Genomic DNA, 15,164 nt, shown 5'->3' with positions numbered 1-15,164 from the left:
TCTTTGTAGGATTGCTGGAAGATAGAGAGGATCGACCTCCCAGCAATCCCGTTCAAGCTTACCCACAGGCGATCTCCTGGGTGCTTGGCTTCGAAGAGAAATAAGAAAACATCTACTCATGCTGGCAACCCCAGATGGTCGCACATGACCTGGAACGCCCGCACGAACGCCCAGCTGTTGGGATGAAGCTGGGCGGCGGCGATATCGAGCTCGGTGAGAAGCTCCCTTTCAAAACGGGTGAAGGGAAACCTGAGTTTCACCTTCTTGAACAAGGTTGTGTAAACGAAGCAGAAGGGTCCACCGTTGTTCCCCTTGTCGTCGGCACAAACTGGCAGGTCGGGGGGGCAAGGCAGCACTGTCATCTTTTCGTCGTGCTCCTTATGGATTGATTGGTGAGGCTCATCCCCTTTCTCTAGTCGCAGAACTGCCCCAGCAGAATTTACGGAAGATGTTTCCCTCAACAAGGTCGAGTTGGCCCAGGGATATAGTTTTTTGAAGTCTGGTAGGGGGACGGAGGCTCCTCCGGTGACAGGCGGAGTAGCCTGAGCCAAGTTGGGGCGGGAGGGTGCAGGCCTCTCAGCCTGAGAAGACGAAGCGCCACATACTCGCGGTGGGTCGTGTGCTTGTGAAGAGGGGTTTCGTGATGAAGGAGGAGGATTTGGGGTGATCTTTGAGCGAGTCATTGCGGAAGCTGCAGAGGAAAAAGAAAAGGAAAAATGATCAGGGTTCGCAGAGGCTGACTCGATCATGAGAAAGGGGTGAAAAACGAACGAACGTAGGTTCGTTGTGACGCTGACGGAGCCCTAAGTTACGAGAAAGGAGAAATGGAGAAAACAACCCACAACGTATGCACCAGACAGTTAAAGGATGATGCGAATCGGTCAAAATGCAGGAAAAATCAGCAGAAGGAGGAAAGGAAGTACCTTTTTATGATCGGAAGAGCGATGAAGGAGGTTGGTGATTCGGGAAGTTGAGGAACGTCGAGAGCTTTTTTGCAGAAGAGAGTTGGAGCGTCTGAGAATACGAAGAAAGTGATGGAACAGTGGAGCGAAATGGGTTTAAGGGTTTTTCGAAATGGGTTTGGGAAGCGCAAACGTTAACTGAAGGTAACCGTTGATGAAGCCACGTGTCGAACGATGGGGAAATGTTTGGTGGAGCGTCAGAGGAGCAGAAAGTACAACCACTTGGAATTCTGCGCCAGTGCCACGTAGATGACGTGACTCCTTTGGTCTTTTCGCTGGACAAGTCTTCGCTTAAGACTGGGGGGCTTGTGTACCGCCCTAGTAGTCGGAAGCGATGACGTGGCATCCAGCTACAATATAGGCGTGTTGACAAGACGCCAGGTTGGCAGAAGGGGAGGAAGTCGGGGGACTTGTGTAGTCGCCAGTTATTAAGTTGGCGTGCTCCGATCTCCAGCATACCAGAACCGGTGATCACCAGGTTAAAGATGAAGTCGCCAGATGTAAACTCAGGCGACCAAGTGATGGGAGATCGCCAGAGCAAGCACATCGCCGAAGATGAAGGTGGTGCAGATTATGAAGGCGGCCGGCGAGACCACAGGGAAGGTGTACGAAGGCACCCTAACTCGCCAGTTCTAGTAGAGATCGCGCTCCCAAGTTAGCTATGCACTGGGCAGCACCATGCATAAGTAACTTAGCCAAAGGAGAGTCAGAAGCAGCGCCCGAGTCAAGGAGGCTCCAGATGATGGCACGTGTACGACTGGATGCGAGCCACGTGTCCAGGTGTGTAACTGCCAGGAGAGAGAAAGTGACCAGGTATAAAAGGGTTTCCCAACGAACTTTCGAGGTACGCACGTTCAGATTATACTCTTTACGCTTGCGAGTTCTTGAGCATACTGTGAGAGAGAGCATTGCACGGCTCCTTGAGAGTTCTTGAGTGTTTGCTCTTGAAGTATTTGGTGGTTCAATCACTGACTTGGGCGTTGGAGTGCGATCGGCCGCAGCGGCGCCGCTCTGTTCTTTTGCAGGTTCTTGAAGTGGATCGCGACGAAGGACGGAGGTAGAAGCGGTGCACACGTCGATCCATTGACGAGGCAAGTTCCAAGGTTTTGTGCAACAGGCAGGATCAAGGTAGATTGCAAAAGCATCCAAATCCCGAAGACCAGTGCTGAAGAGGATGAACAGAGCATCAGTTTGGAGAAGTTGGACATCAGTGCAGAAAAACAACCGGTTGATTCGTAGAAACAACCGATTGAAATTCTGCAACAGAGTGAGCTGCCCAAAGAATAGAGGATTCCTAGAGATCTATCAGTGGAAAACATCATAAGGCAGATAAAGGAAGGTGTCTCTACACGTAGCTCCATCTCAAACTTCTGCAGGCACACAACTTTTGTCTCTCAAATTGAACCGAAGTCAATTGATGAAGCTCTCAAGGATGAAAAGTGGGTTGAAGCTATGCATGAAGAGTTGAATCAGTTTGAAAGGAATGAGGTATGGTTTCTTGTCCCTAAAACAGCTGAGATGAACATCATAGGTTCGAAGTGGGTGTTCATAAACAAGTTGGATGAAGATGGTGTGATCACAAGGAACAAAGCAAGGCTAGTTGCCAAAGGCTACAATCAAGAAGTAGGCATTGATTATGGTGAAACCTTTGCCCCTGTTGCAAGGTTGGAGGCTGTAAGGCTGCTGCTGGCTTTTGCTTGTATGAGTGGTTTTAAGCTCTTCCAAATGGATGTCAAGAGTGCTTTCTTGAATGGCTACATCAATGAGGAAGTGTATGTGGATCAACCACCGGGCTTTGAAGATCATCAACATCCCAACCATGTCTTCAAATTGAAGAAACCTTTGTATGGACTGAAGCAAGCTCCAAGGCAATGGTATGAGAGGCTTAGCAACTTTATGCTATCTCATGGTTATGAAAGGGGAATGGTAGACAAGACTCTCTTCATCAAAAAGTCAAATTCAGAAATAATTCTTGTGCAAATCTATGTTGATGACATCATCTTTGGTGCTACACAAGATAGTTTGTGTGAAGAATTTGTGGCTGCAATGAAAGGTGAGTTTGAAATGTCTATGATGGGAGAATTGTCTTTCTTTCTTGTATTGCAGGTTAAGCAAACAAGGGATGGGATCTTTTTATGTCAATCAAAGTATTGCAAGGAGATTCTCAAGAAATTTGAAATGGAGAATTGCAAAGAAGCAAGCACTCCAATGACATCAAGCTGCTACATGGATGCTGATGTTGTTGGAAAGGAAGTAGATCAAACCAAATATAGAGGATTGATTGGCTCTTTGCTATATCTAACAACAAGTAGGCCGGACATCATGTTTGCGGTGTGTCTTTGTGCAAGATATCAAGCAAATCCTAAAGAGTCACCCTTCAAAGCTGCAAAAAGAATTCTGAAATATCTCAAAGGAACATCAACTGTTGGGTTATGGCATCCTTCTCACTCTCCCATTCATTTAATTGGTTATTCAGATTCTGACTTTGCAGGTTGCAAGCTAGATAGGAAGAGCACAAGTGGCACTTGCCACCTTCTTGGCTCAAGCCTAATCTCATGGCATAACAAGAAGCAAGCATGTGTTGCTCTCTCTACTACTGAAGCTGAGTATATAGCTGCTGGAAGTTGGTGTGCACAAATTCTATGGCTCAAACAAAAACTTGCAGACTTTGGATTAAAAATCAGCAAAGTCCCTTTGATGTGTGATAACACAAGTGCCATCAATCTTACCAAAAATCAGATTGAGCACTCAAAGACCAAACATATTGAGATACGACAACATTTCATCAGAGATCATGTAAGCAATGGGGACTGTGAAGTGAAGTTTGTAGAAACAAAACTGCAGTTAGATGATATCTTCACTAAACCACTACCAAAAGGGAGGTTCTTCTTTCAAAGAAATGAGTTAGGTATCCTTGATCTTAATAATCTCTCCTAAATCTGTTTTAATACATGTTAGAGTCTATTTGTGAAGACAAATAGGGGGAGAATTAATTGGTTCTTGTGTATCTTTCTCTGAAACTGTTTAAATCTGTTAAAATCTCTGATATAAAACTGTTTCTGCTGTTGCTAATAGAAACAACCGATTGTTTGGTGTAAACAACCAATTGTTTATCAGGAAATATGCTTTCAATGTGTGAAAATCTAACCTGCTGCTGTAAGAAGCATTGGACTGTCTATATGTTATTTTTGCAGGAATTGCTTCAGATTCAATCAAATCCAACACAAGCACCAAGGATTTGTCTTCACCAAATAGGGGGAGATTGTTGAACCAAGTGTGTTCAAGCTTTGAAGAATCCAAACCCTTTGAAGGATGATGTAAGGCTGGTTGTGCTTGCTGTTGCTGAGCTGTCTTTTAGATAGGATTTGGGGTATATTTTATGTATAATCCACTATTGATTGAATTCAAAGCATAAGCACTCTCAATCCTTTTAAAAGAAAAATGTTTTTCAAACTAAGTGAAAAACAACCTGTTGTTTTGTCGAAACAACCGATTGTTTTATACTTAGGTGTTTTTAGAAAGGTTGAAAACTGTTTTTATGGTTGACTTGCTATCAAAACCAAAACAACCGATTGATTCGTGGAAACAACCGATTGTTTGTTTTTGTACCATAACATAAAACTATTTTTTTGCTTTGACTGAGCATTAAATTTTTTACAACTGTTTACGCTCTAGTTTTTAATGCTTTGACCAATCTTTAAATGCAATGAATAGTTTGTTAAGATTTGATAACAAACAACAACTTTGAATATATACAGAAAAACATATTTGAGTTTTTCAAGAGATTGAGATTTTGAAAAGTTGAGATTGCTTAGAGATTGAGTTTGATCAAAGAGTGTGAGATAGGATTTTTCATCTTGTATTGATTTCAGATTAGTTCTGTAACAAGTGTAATCCTTTGTTCTTTTGAAAGAAACTTTCTGTGTGTTGCTGAAAAGTGTTGTGTGTTCTTGAGGGGATCAAGATCAGCATTCTTAGTGTTGTTGTGCTGACCAAAGGAAGTGTGTGTCTTGAGGGGATCAAGGTCACTTCTTTGGTTGTGTTGTAAGTGATCTAGGGTTGATTGCTTAGTGGATTTCCCCAGTGTTTTCTGGGAAGACTGGATGTAACTCTGGGTTTAGAGTGAACCAGTATAAATCTCTGTGTGCATTTTCTCTATCCTTAATCTCTTTAAATTCAGTTTTAATATTTGTCAACTGGTATAAACAACTAATTGTTTTTCTGGTGTTGTGCTTTTTGCTTTGTGTTTTAGCAAAATCGATTTCTAAATCAAGTGATTCTCGAAGTAAATTCATTCTTGGCTTAAAAGTTTTTAAAAACCCTCTTTAAACCATTCACCGCCCTCTAGTTTAAAGCCATACATTTTAACAGATACAACTTCTGTAATCTGTCGACGAAACTCAATGTTCCACCTCTAGTTGCCACTAGCCTTCTTAATCATTTTGAAGACTTCGTTAAAACTCCCCTGAGTTTCAACACGTCAGTCACTGACTCGTTCTTTGTTCCTACCTGTTCCCACTTACAGGACTGCCGGATCCTGGAATAGCCTGAGAACAAACATACTCCATTCTCAACAAGAAATTTTCTAGAGATGTTTCAATAGTTGGAATACTAGTTATCCTAACCCACTGTCGTTTAGGGACTTCAGCTGAAACACGACCCATGCTCCCACTGCCATAAGTTTCTCTGATTGGTCTACCTGAACCTTTCCATGCTCGTTCATCTTGAATCTGACCTGTGGCTCTGGGCTTCTCTCTTGTAAAGACAACCCTCTTCTACCCACGAGATTCTATGAACCGAACTTTGTTTATCTTCTGAACTAGGATGGCCACTCCCTTATACGGTAATCCGACCATATACAACGAACCTGTCTTTCTTTCGCGGGCCATGACAAGATTTCCCTTGACGACCTTCCACTACTGATTTCCAAATTTCACATCATGTCCTTGTTCGTCCAACTGCCTAATAGAAATCAAACTTTTCGTCAAGCTTGGAACAACTCTGACATCCTTCAAAGTCCAGAAATCGATTGGCGTCTTCAACACTATGTTACCCATGGTCGTAACATCAAGAGTTTTGTTGTCCGCTAGTCTTACCTTTCCAAAGTCCCCAATAACTAGATTCTGTAATGCTTCACTGTTGTGGGTAGCATGAAATGAAGCACCAGAATCCATGACCCAGGAATCCACACTATTATCTGCGCAATAGACTAAGAGGTCCTCGCTCGCGGAGTCTTCTACAATGTTGACTTGTTTATCATATGGGCATTGATTCCTGAAATGCCCCACCTCCTTGTAGTTCCAATATGTTACACTTGAGCAATCTTGAGTCTTTGACTGACTCCTTCTGATCATGCTCCCACTACCTCCGATATTTCTTACCTCTCAAAAGTGAATCCATCTTATCCCGCTGAACTGGTAACTGTGATAACCGTTCCGGACCAACTGTTAAGCAAAGACAATAGCAATATAAAGCTTGAACTTCATCATCGAAATTAATGCCCACTAACGTAAGTCTGGCTAAGATCGAATATTGATGTGCTTAGTAACTGAACTGTCATAACTCCGTGCCGCAGCGAAAAATAGCCACACCCCGCGCCTAGCAATGCACCGTCACTGCTGCACTAGCACAAAAATGCACGCGCGCACCCTGCGTCTTCCATCACTGCCATCGCACTGCACCTCCGTGTCATCTCGCTCACCGCAAGCACCTGCACCTGTTCGTCGCGAAATGCGATCCGCCATCGCACTGGCGCACTCCGCCGCACTTTCTGGACATGACCCTACTATGAGCAAGCCATCTGCACATCATCACGAGTCGCCACCACTTCTGTCGCGACCCACACCACTGCACGTCACATCGCCTACTACGGGCACCTGCTACAAGTCGCAGTTATGCGCTGTCGCGAGTCTTGGGCCACCGTGAAACCCTAACTTTGAGACGTCGTTGCAGCCCCTACGAAAGTACATGCACCACTTCAAAGGAGACAAAGGAACTCTTCAACTCCCGCACATACTCCAGGTAAGCCGCCATTTGTGGATCCTTGGCTTGGAACTCGCCTGTTACTTGTCCCGTGACCAACAGTGAGTCACTCTTAGCCATCAGCACCCTAGCTCCCATCTCCTTGGCCAGCAAAATTCCGGCGATCAACGCCTCATATTCTGCTTGATTGTTGCTGGCTTTGAAGGCAAACCTCAGGGACTGCTCAATCAGCACACCATTGGGCCCTTCCAGGATGACTCCAGCACCGATACCCTGCTGGTTCGACGATCCGTCCACCAAGAGCACCCAACAGAAAACATCCCCCTCAACTCGCGCTGCTTCTGACGATAGCTCGACCATAAAATCAGCGAAAATCTGCCCCTTGATCGGACCTCGGGGCCCTGCAGCACCTTGCTGACGAAGTAAATAGGCTTTTGAGCCTGGTCTTGGTCTTGGGCGAGCACCGCACTCACCGCCCTCTTAGTCACAACAAAGTACAACCTTAGAGGGGTTCCCACCAACGGTTTGCCCAAAACCGGCGGGCTCGCCAGGTACTCTTTAAGCTTGACGAAGGCCTCTTCACACTCCTTCGTCCAGGCAAACTTGTTGTTCCGCCTTAAACACTGAAAGTACGGATGTCCCTTCTCTCCGCTAGCCGATACGAAACGAGACAGGGCGGCCATCCGACCTGTAAGTTGTTGCACCTCCTTCACGGTAGCCGGGCTCCTCATCGCCAAGATGGCAGCACACTTATCAGGATTGGCCTCTATTCCTCTTTCAGTTAAGAGGAATACCAAGAACTTCCTCGCCTCCACGCCAAAAATGCACTTCTCGGGGTTCAGCTTTAACCTGAACTTGGCGATTGTGGTGAACAACTCCTCCAAGTCCGCAACGTGCTTGCCCTTCTCCGGCGAGGTCACGACCATATCATCCACGTACGCTTGCACATTCCTCCCCAGCATTGGTGCAAGTACCCTATCCATCAACCTTTGGTACGTGGCCCCCACGTTCTTCATCCCAAAGGGCATCACCTTGTAGTAGTAGCACGATCTCTCGGTCATGAAGGCGGTCTTCTCTTCATCCATGGGATGCATCTTTATCTGGTTGTACCCCGAGAAGGCGTCCAGGAAGCTCAACAACTTGCACCCTGCAGCACTGTCAACCAGGGCGTCTATGCTTGGCAAAGGATACGAATCCTTAGGGCAAGCCTTGTTTAGGTCAGTGAAATCGACGCACATGCGCCACTTCCCATTGCTTTTCTTCACCAGTACGACATTGGCCAGCCACTCAAGGTACTGGACTTCCCTTATATGGCCTGCGGCGAGGAGCTTCTGTGTTTCATCCCTGATCGCCTGCCTTCTCTCCTTGTTGAACTTCCTTCTTCTCTGTCGCACTGGTCTGACCTGGTTGTCCATTGCTAGATGGTGGCACAAGAAGTCGGGCTCGATTCCCGGCATGTCTGAAGCAGACCATGCAAAAGCATCCAGATGCCGCTCTATCACCTTGGCGATCTGGTCTTGGAGCTCAGCCTCCAAGGATCTTCCCAACTTGAATACCTTCCCCCCGATCTCCCTTTCGAGCCACTCCTCGACGGGTTTGGGTCTAGCTTCCCTGGCGATTCCCAGTTCCCTCGCTTCCTCTGGGCGGTTCCTCGCCTCTTCTTCCCGATCGGTGTTCTCTCCCCCAACCTCAACAACCATCATGGCGATGTCGCCTCCGGCGGCCACCTCCATCGCTGCATCAACAACTCGCCATTTTGTTGGCCTGGGCTTCACACCGGGAGGCGGCGTCGTTGTGATGTAACTCACTGACCTCTTATTCTTGAGGCTATTCTCATAGAATTTCTTCGCCTCCTTCAGGTCAGATTTGATGGTGATCACCACCCCTTCCATCGATGGCAACTTCACCTTCATGTGCCTGGTTGAAGGCACAGCTCCTATTCTGTTGAGCGTTGGTCTTCCCAACAGAATGTTATATGCTGAGGGAGCATTCACGACGAGGTACTTGATTTTCTCCGTCCTCGAGCCCGCCTCATCCGTGAATGTAGTTCTTAACTCTATGTACCCCCTGACCTCCACCTGATCGCCAGCGAAACCATACAAGCACCCTCCATAGGGCCTCAGCTGGTCAAGGGGCAACTGCAGCTGTGTGAAAGTCGGCCAGAACATCACATCTGCCGAGCTTCCTTGGTCCACCAGAACCCTGTGGACCTTCCTTCCCGCCGTAACAAGCGAGATGACTATTGGATCGTTGTCATGAGGCACAACGTCCCTGAGATCTTCCCTTGTGAACGTGATGTCCACATCTGGCGAGTGGACCTCGAACATGTCCACTGTCATCACAGACCTCGCATACTTCTTCCTCTGCGACGCGGTGCATCCACCACCAGAGAAACCTCCCGCGATGGTGTGGATCTCTCTGTGAGTGGGCATTTCGTGCTACTGAGCCTCACCACCCGCCGGCTGGGAGCTCGACGCGCCCTCCGCCCTTCTGTCCAGCAGGTAATCATTTAGGAACCCGCTCTTGACCAGGTCGTCGAGCTGGTATCCCAATGCCAAACATGAATCCACAGTGTGACCAAAACCCTGGTGGAATTCGCACCAGGCGTCTGGCTTTGGTCCAACCCTGTTGGAATTCTCGGGTGCCTTGAGCTTGGCTGCTATATTGGGGATGGCGATCAGGTCCGCCAACCCCATGACAAACTTATGCTTTGGTGGGCGATTGTACTCCCTGGGGCGCCCTGGGCCCCTGCCCTTATTTTTCCTTGGATTATAAGGATGACGGGTCCTTTGATCCCTCTTGGCCGCCGCTGTCTCCAGCACCCTCTGTGGCTGAATCCTGGTCTGGGCACGTGGCCTAGCGGGGGCCACGCTCCCTCTCTTCATGGTGACTTCACTCTCATCGGCGATGTGGGCCACCGCAAGTCGCCTAACCTCAGCAAACGTGGCGGGGTGAGCCCTGATCAGTGCCTCGCAGAAAGGTCCCGACAGCACGCCCTTTTTTAAGGCGTAGACCAACATCTCTTCGTCCTTGGCCGGCGAGCGGACCATCTGCGCCCCAAAACGATTCAAGTAGTCCCTGAGGGACTCTCCCTGGTACTGCCTTAAGTCGAACAGATCATAAGACACCCTAGGCGGCACCTTGTTCACTATGTACTGCTCGACGAAAAGCTTCGAAAACTGCTGGAAATTGGTTATGTGACCTGTAGGAAGGCTCACAAACCATTCCAGCGTTGTTCCCTGGAGCGTGCTCACAAACATCTTGCAATACACAGCATCCGAGCCTCCTGACAACATCATCTGCGTGTGGAACGTGGTGAAATGTGCCTCCGGATCCTCCACGTCGGTGAAAGTAGCCTTCACGGGTACCACACTCGCAGGGATAGGCGTGTCTGTGATCACCTGTGCAAATGGCATAGGGAAGACGCGAGGTGGCGACGACGGTGCGACCTCTTCAGCGACCGGGTGTCCTCTCTGCTCCTGAAGAGCTTGGCGCAACTCCTCAGTCACTCTGCTGAGCTCTTCATTCCTGGCCTGAGAGGCGACTAGGTCCTAATGCATCTTTGCCTGCTCTATGCGCGAGGCCTCCACATTCGCCTGCAGCGCACGCATGATCTCCATCATCTGCGCCATCGTCATGGCGCCTTCAGCAGCAATTGGCACAACTGGACTCGAACGGTTGCTTCTCATCTTTCTCATGAAAACTTAGCAGACCACGACGAGCGACGAACAAAACCTCCTTCAACAACGATTGATCCAGCAATCAACCGGTTAGAACTTCGTAACTCCAAAGAACTTCCAAGAAGGTGAACTCAACGGCAAAAACCTTCGCAGAAACTTGCAAACTGAGCACGAACCTACCACTCCTCCACCAAAACCTCTGATTCACCGGTCGAAAATCCGAACGAACGGCGAAGCTTCGATCTCACCGATTGAAACTCGCGTGAACAGCGAAAAACTTCACCTCACTGAACAAGAACTCAAACAACGGGAAAAAACCTCAATTCTCCGAACAAACTTCGAACGAACGGTGGAAAACACGAATTTACCGAACGAAACTTCAATGAACAGTGGAAAATGGTTGCACCAGCACACAACCACACAGAAACTGCAGAAACTCCAAGAACTCACGCTGTGGATGGGGACAGGTTTTACAAGGCCCCACGGTGGGCGCCTGATGATCCTGCCTGTTGACCAAGACGCAAGAGCCTTGCCTCGTCAAATCTGGATCGACTTTGCGCCGTGTTAGCTTCCGTCCTTCGCGTTGATCCACCTCAAGAACCTGCAAAAGACAGAACGGTGCCGCTGCGGCCGATCACGCTCTGACGCCCAAGTCAGCGACTGAACCACCAAAATACTAAGAGAAAACTAAGAACTTTCAGGAACTGTGCAAAATTCTCTCTCACCGTACTCAAGTTCTCGCAAGCGTAAAAGAAGTATTCTAAAACGCGCGTACCTCAGAAGTTCGTTAGAATCTCTTATATACCTGTGCACTTTCTCTCTCCTGACAGTTATACATCTGGACACGTGGCTCGCATCCAGCTGTACACGTGTCACCATCTGGAGCATCCTTGACATGGGCGTCACCTCTTACTCTTCAGGCCTTTGGCTAAGTTACTTATGCAGGAAGCAACTCAGCGCATAACTGTCTTGGAGCGTGATCTCTTCTGCGTGGCGAGTACGGGTGTCTTCATACACACCTTCCCTGTGGTCTCGCCGGCCGCCATCATGATCTACTTCACTTACTTCATCGTGCATGCTCGGGTAAGCTGTTCCTCGACCTCAACCTCTGGCTAGCTAGGGAATGACTCTCTGACGACTTCATCCTCTGCTTCGAAAGCCTGGAACAAGCTTCCCTGATCCTTCGGCGATGTCCTTCTTTCAGCGATCCAGCGACTTCATCTCAAACCCGGTGACCGCCGGTTTAGGTATGCTAGAGATCGGAGCACGCCAACTTAATAACTGGCGACTACACGAGCCCCCCGACTTCCTTCCCTTCTGTCAGCCAGGTGCCTCGTTCAACACGCCTATATAATAGCTTACTGCCACATCATCACTTTCGACCACCTGGGCGGTACAGCTATCATGGAGTCCACTCCACCTACATCAAAGAGGATTAAAACAAGGATTGTAAGGTCAGAACGGAGGCTTGAGGGCTGGTTTTTAGGGGATAATGAGCTTATTGAGAGGTATCGCTTCGAGACAAACACAAAAGTGATCAACAATCCAAAAGTTGTCTCTTTTGATTGGTAGAAAAGCCAAAAGCTGGACAGTGTTAGAAAGCTTATCAAGGATCAGTTGCTAAGAAGATTATTGGAGATGAAGGGAAACATATATCCAGATTTGATTCGGGTATTCTACACAAACCTAAAGTTTAAAGGAAACAACCTTGTTTCACATGTTAAAAGTGTAGACATGGAGATTACCCATAATGATGTATGGGCTGCTGTAACTGGATTGAAATATGCTTGTCTTAGAATAAATAAAGGTAATCTTGGAGTTGTGGAAGATTTCAACAAAGTCCAATTCTACAAAAGCTGCTTGAAGAATCAACAAGCACAAGTGAGAACTAGTTCTGTTAGAGGGTTAAAGTTAGATGAAAGGGTGTTAGCTCTCATTGTCACTTGAATCCTAACTCTAAGGGGGATAAACCATTCTGTTTTAACAGAAGAAGATCTTGTTTATATCTACTGCATCATGAAGAAGATCAAGATCAATTGGATTCATATCATCAAAGAACATATGCAAAAATCCATGAGGTTAAGTGACTACCACTATCCCTATGCTGTTTTAATCTCTAAATTCTTGCTCTATTTTGAAGTGAATCTTGAATATGAGACCTTTGAGTTGGTTAAATCAACACAAGAAATGAATAATGGTTCACTAAGCAAGATGGGATTCACCAAGATAAATGGAAGATGGGTGAGCAAAAATGGTGATCATGGTGGTACATCAAGTGTTGTAGCTACTGATTTTGATGAAGAAGATCAAGTTGCTGATATGGATATCCACAATGAAGAACAACCTGCAACTAACTTTGATGCTGGAACAAGTGCAGGACATCAAGGGGATGAGATTCCTTCTATGTCTACTTTTGAAAGATACATGGTGGATAAGCTTGATGGCTTTGCTGAAAATTAAAGAAATCTCCATCATCTTTCTGTGACCAATTTCCAGAGCATTGACAACAGATTCCAGAGCATGGACACTCGCTTTCTGACCCTGGATGAACAAATTGAAGTTGTTCAAAACCAGATCATTGAGCTGCAATATGGCAAGGATGACTGAAGAAAAACTTTACCGTCCCGTACCCGGGCATTGACCAGAAGTCAAAGTCCACACATGGTGGGTCCCTGAAGGCGACCCAAGGAAGAAAAGTCAAGAGGTCGACCGCTCGTGACGTCACCGAAGTAAGACGTCGCTCTAAAGAAGACGTCGCCCAAAGTAAGACGTCGCCCAAAGTAAGACGTCGCCCAAGTAACACGTCGCCCAAAGAGAGACATCGCCCAAGAGAGACATCGAGCCTCGACAGTTCAGAACAGTAACAGAGAAAGGTGGCTCCAAGGCCATAAGTTCTAGTACCAGTAGGGGGTAAACCTGACTCGTGAAGTACCCACGCCACTGTTGGGAAACCCTGGTATAGATACGACCCGCGAGAGGGCCACGACCAGGAGAGAACCACGTGCATGGTACGAGAGAAAGGTAGATACACCCCCAGGGCAAGTAACCAGTGATTGGGGTGCATGAGTTGGCACCCAAAAAGTCAACCCACGTGACAGAAGCACTTCGCAGAGAAGAGGGCTCACACGATGAAAAAACCCTAAGTTGGGTGGCGGCGCTGTGGGACCCTCTGCACAGAATAAATGATCAAGTCAAAGGGTCACGTGACAATGCCCACGTGCTCATTAAAGGTTTCAGGGAAAGTTTGCCAAGGTACGCGTTAAGTAAGTTAAGATTCGTATATTCCAAGGGATATTTTTATACGCTTTCAATGCGCTTTAATGCGCTTTAATGATGAGAGATGTATAAAAAGGGACCTTGGGAGCATTTGAAAAGGGGACTGAGTTTTAACCTAATACATAAAGATACACAGAGAAAACCCTAGTTGTCTTCGCGGCGCACTAACAGTGAGCACAAGGCAATTAGGGCAACACAGTTTTCAGTCATTCAGTACAGTTTCTTCGACCACCTCCTAAGGGTGTGTCACTTTGATGTTTCTCGCTAGCTGACTTGATCGTCGGAGTGCAAACGGCCGCGAGGGCGCCCCTTTGTTCACTTCTTTTTAGGTACTCACAGACGGAGCGAAACGAAGGTGCCTTAGATCGCGAGGACAAGTCACGCACAAAGACGATCCTGGTCAACCGGCGGGAACATTTGGCGCCCACCGTGGGGCCCTATATAAAACATCAGTCCCACCACACACGTTTTTCAGTTCCAGTTCTCAAAACCCAGATAAGTTGAGAGGATTTCCAGAAAGCCATGACCACGAGACCTGCACGCGCTAGGAGTGAAGAGATGACCATGCAACAACTCATGGGCATGATGCAAGGGCTGCAGGAAGCAATGACAGCGTCGAAAGCGGAGCAAGAGCGCACACAGGCAAAACACGATGAGCTCCACCGTGCCAACGAGGAGTTACGCCGTGGATGGCGTAATGTAGACGAGCCTGAGGCTGCCTCCCCACCTAAAGAATTCGCAACACCAAGTCATCTCGGTGTTTGGGCACAAGAGGTGAGTCGTGAGCTCAACCCAGATGTTAGTCAGCCCAGAATAGGTAACAAAGATAAAGAAATATTTTATTTGTTGTGATATTATATTTGTTATGATATTATTATGAAGATAAAAGATAATGAAATAGTTTATCTGTTGCGATATTATTCCAAAGATAAAAGATAAAGAATTATTTTATTTGTTGATGATCCTGCCTGTAGACCAGAATGCTGGAGCTTTGCCTCGTCAAACCTGGATCGACTTCTGCGCCGTGTTAGCCTCCGTCCTTCACCGCGATCCACCTTGAGAACCTGCAAAAGACGAAACGGCGCCGCTGCGGCCGATCACGCTCCGACGCCCAAGTCAGCGACTGAACCACCAATTACTAAGAGAAAAACTCAAGAACTCTAAGGAACCGTGTCCAGTTCTCTCTCAGCGTACTCTCGTTCTCACAGTCGTAAAGAAATAATCTAAACGCGTGCGTACCTCCAAGTTCGTTGGAAACTCTTAT

The sequence above is a fragment of the Phaseolus vulgaris genome, chromosome 1, assembly GCF_000499845.2.
Source record: "Phaseolus vulgaris cultivar G19833 chromosome 1, P. vulgaris v2.0, whole genome shotgun sequence".
Lineage (NCBI taxonomy): Eukaryota > Viridiplantae > Streptophyta > Magnoliopsida > Fabales > Fabaceae > Phaseolus > Phaseolus vulgaris.
The sequence above is the reverse complement of the archived record's forward strand: the minus strand, read 5'-3'. Positions refer to the sequence as shown.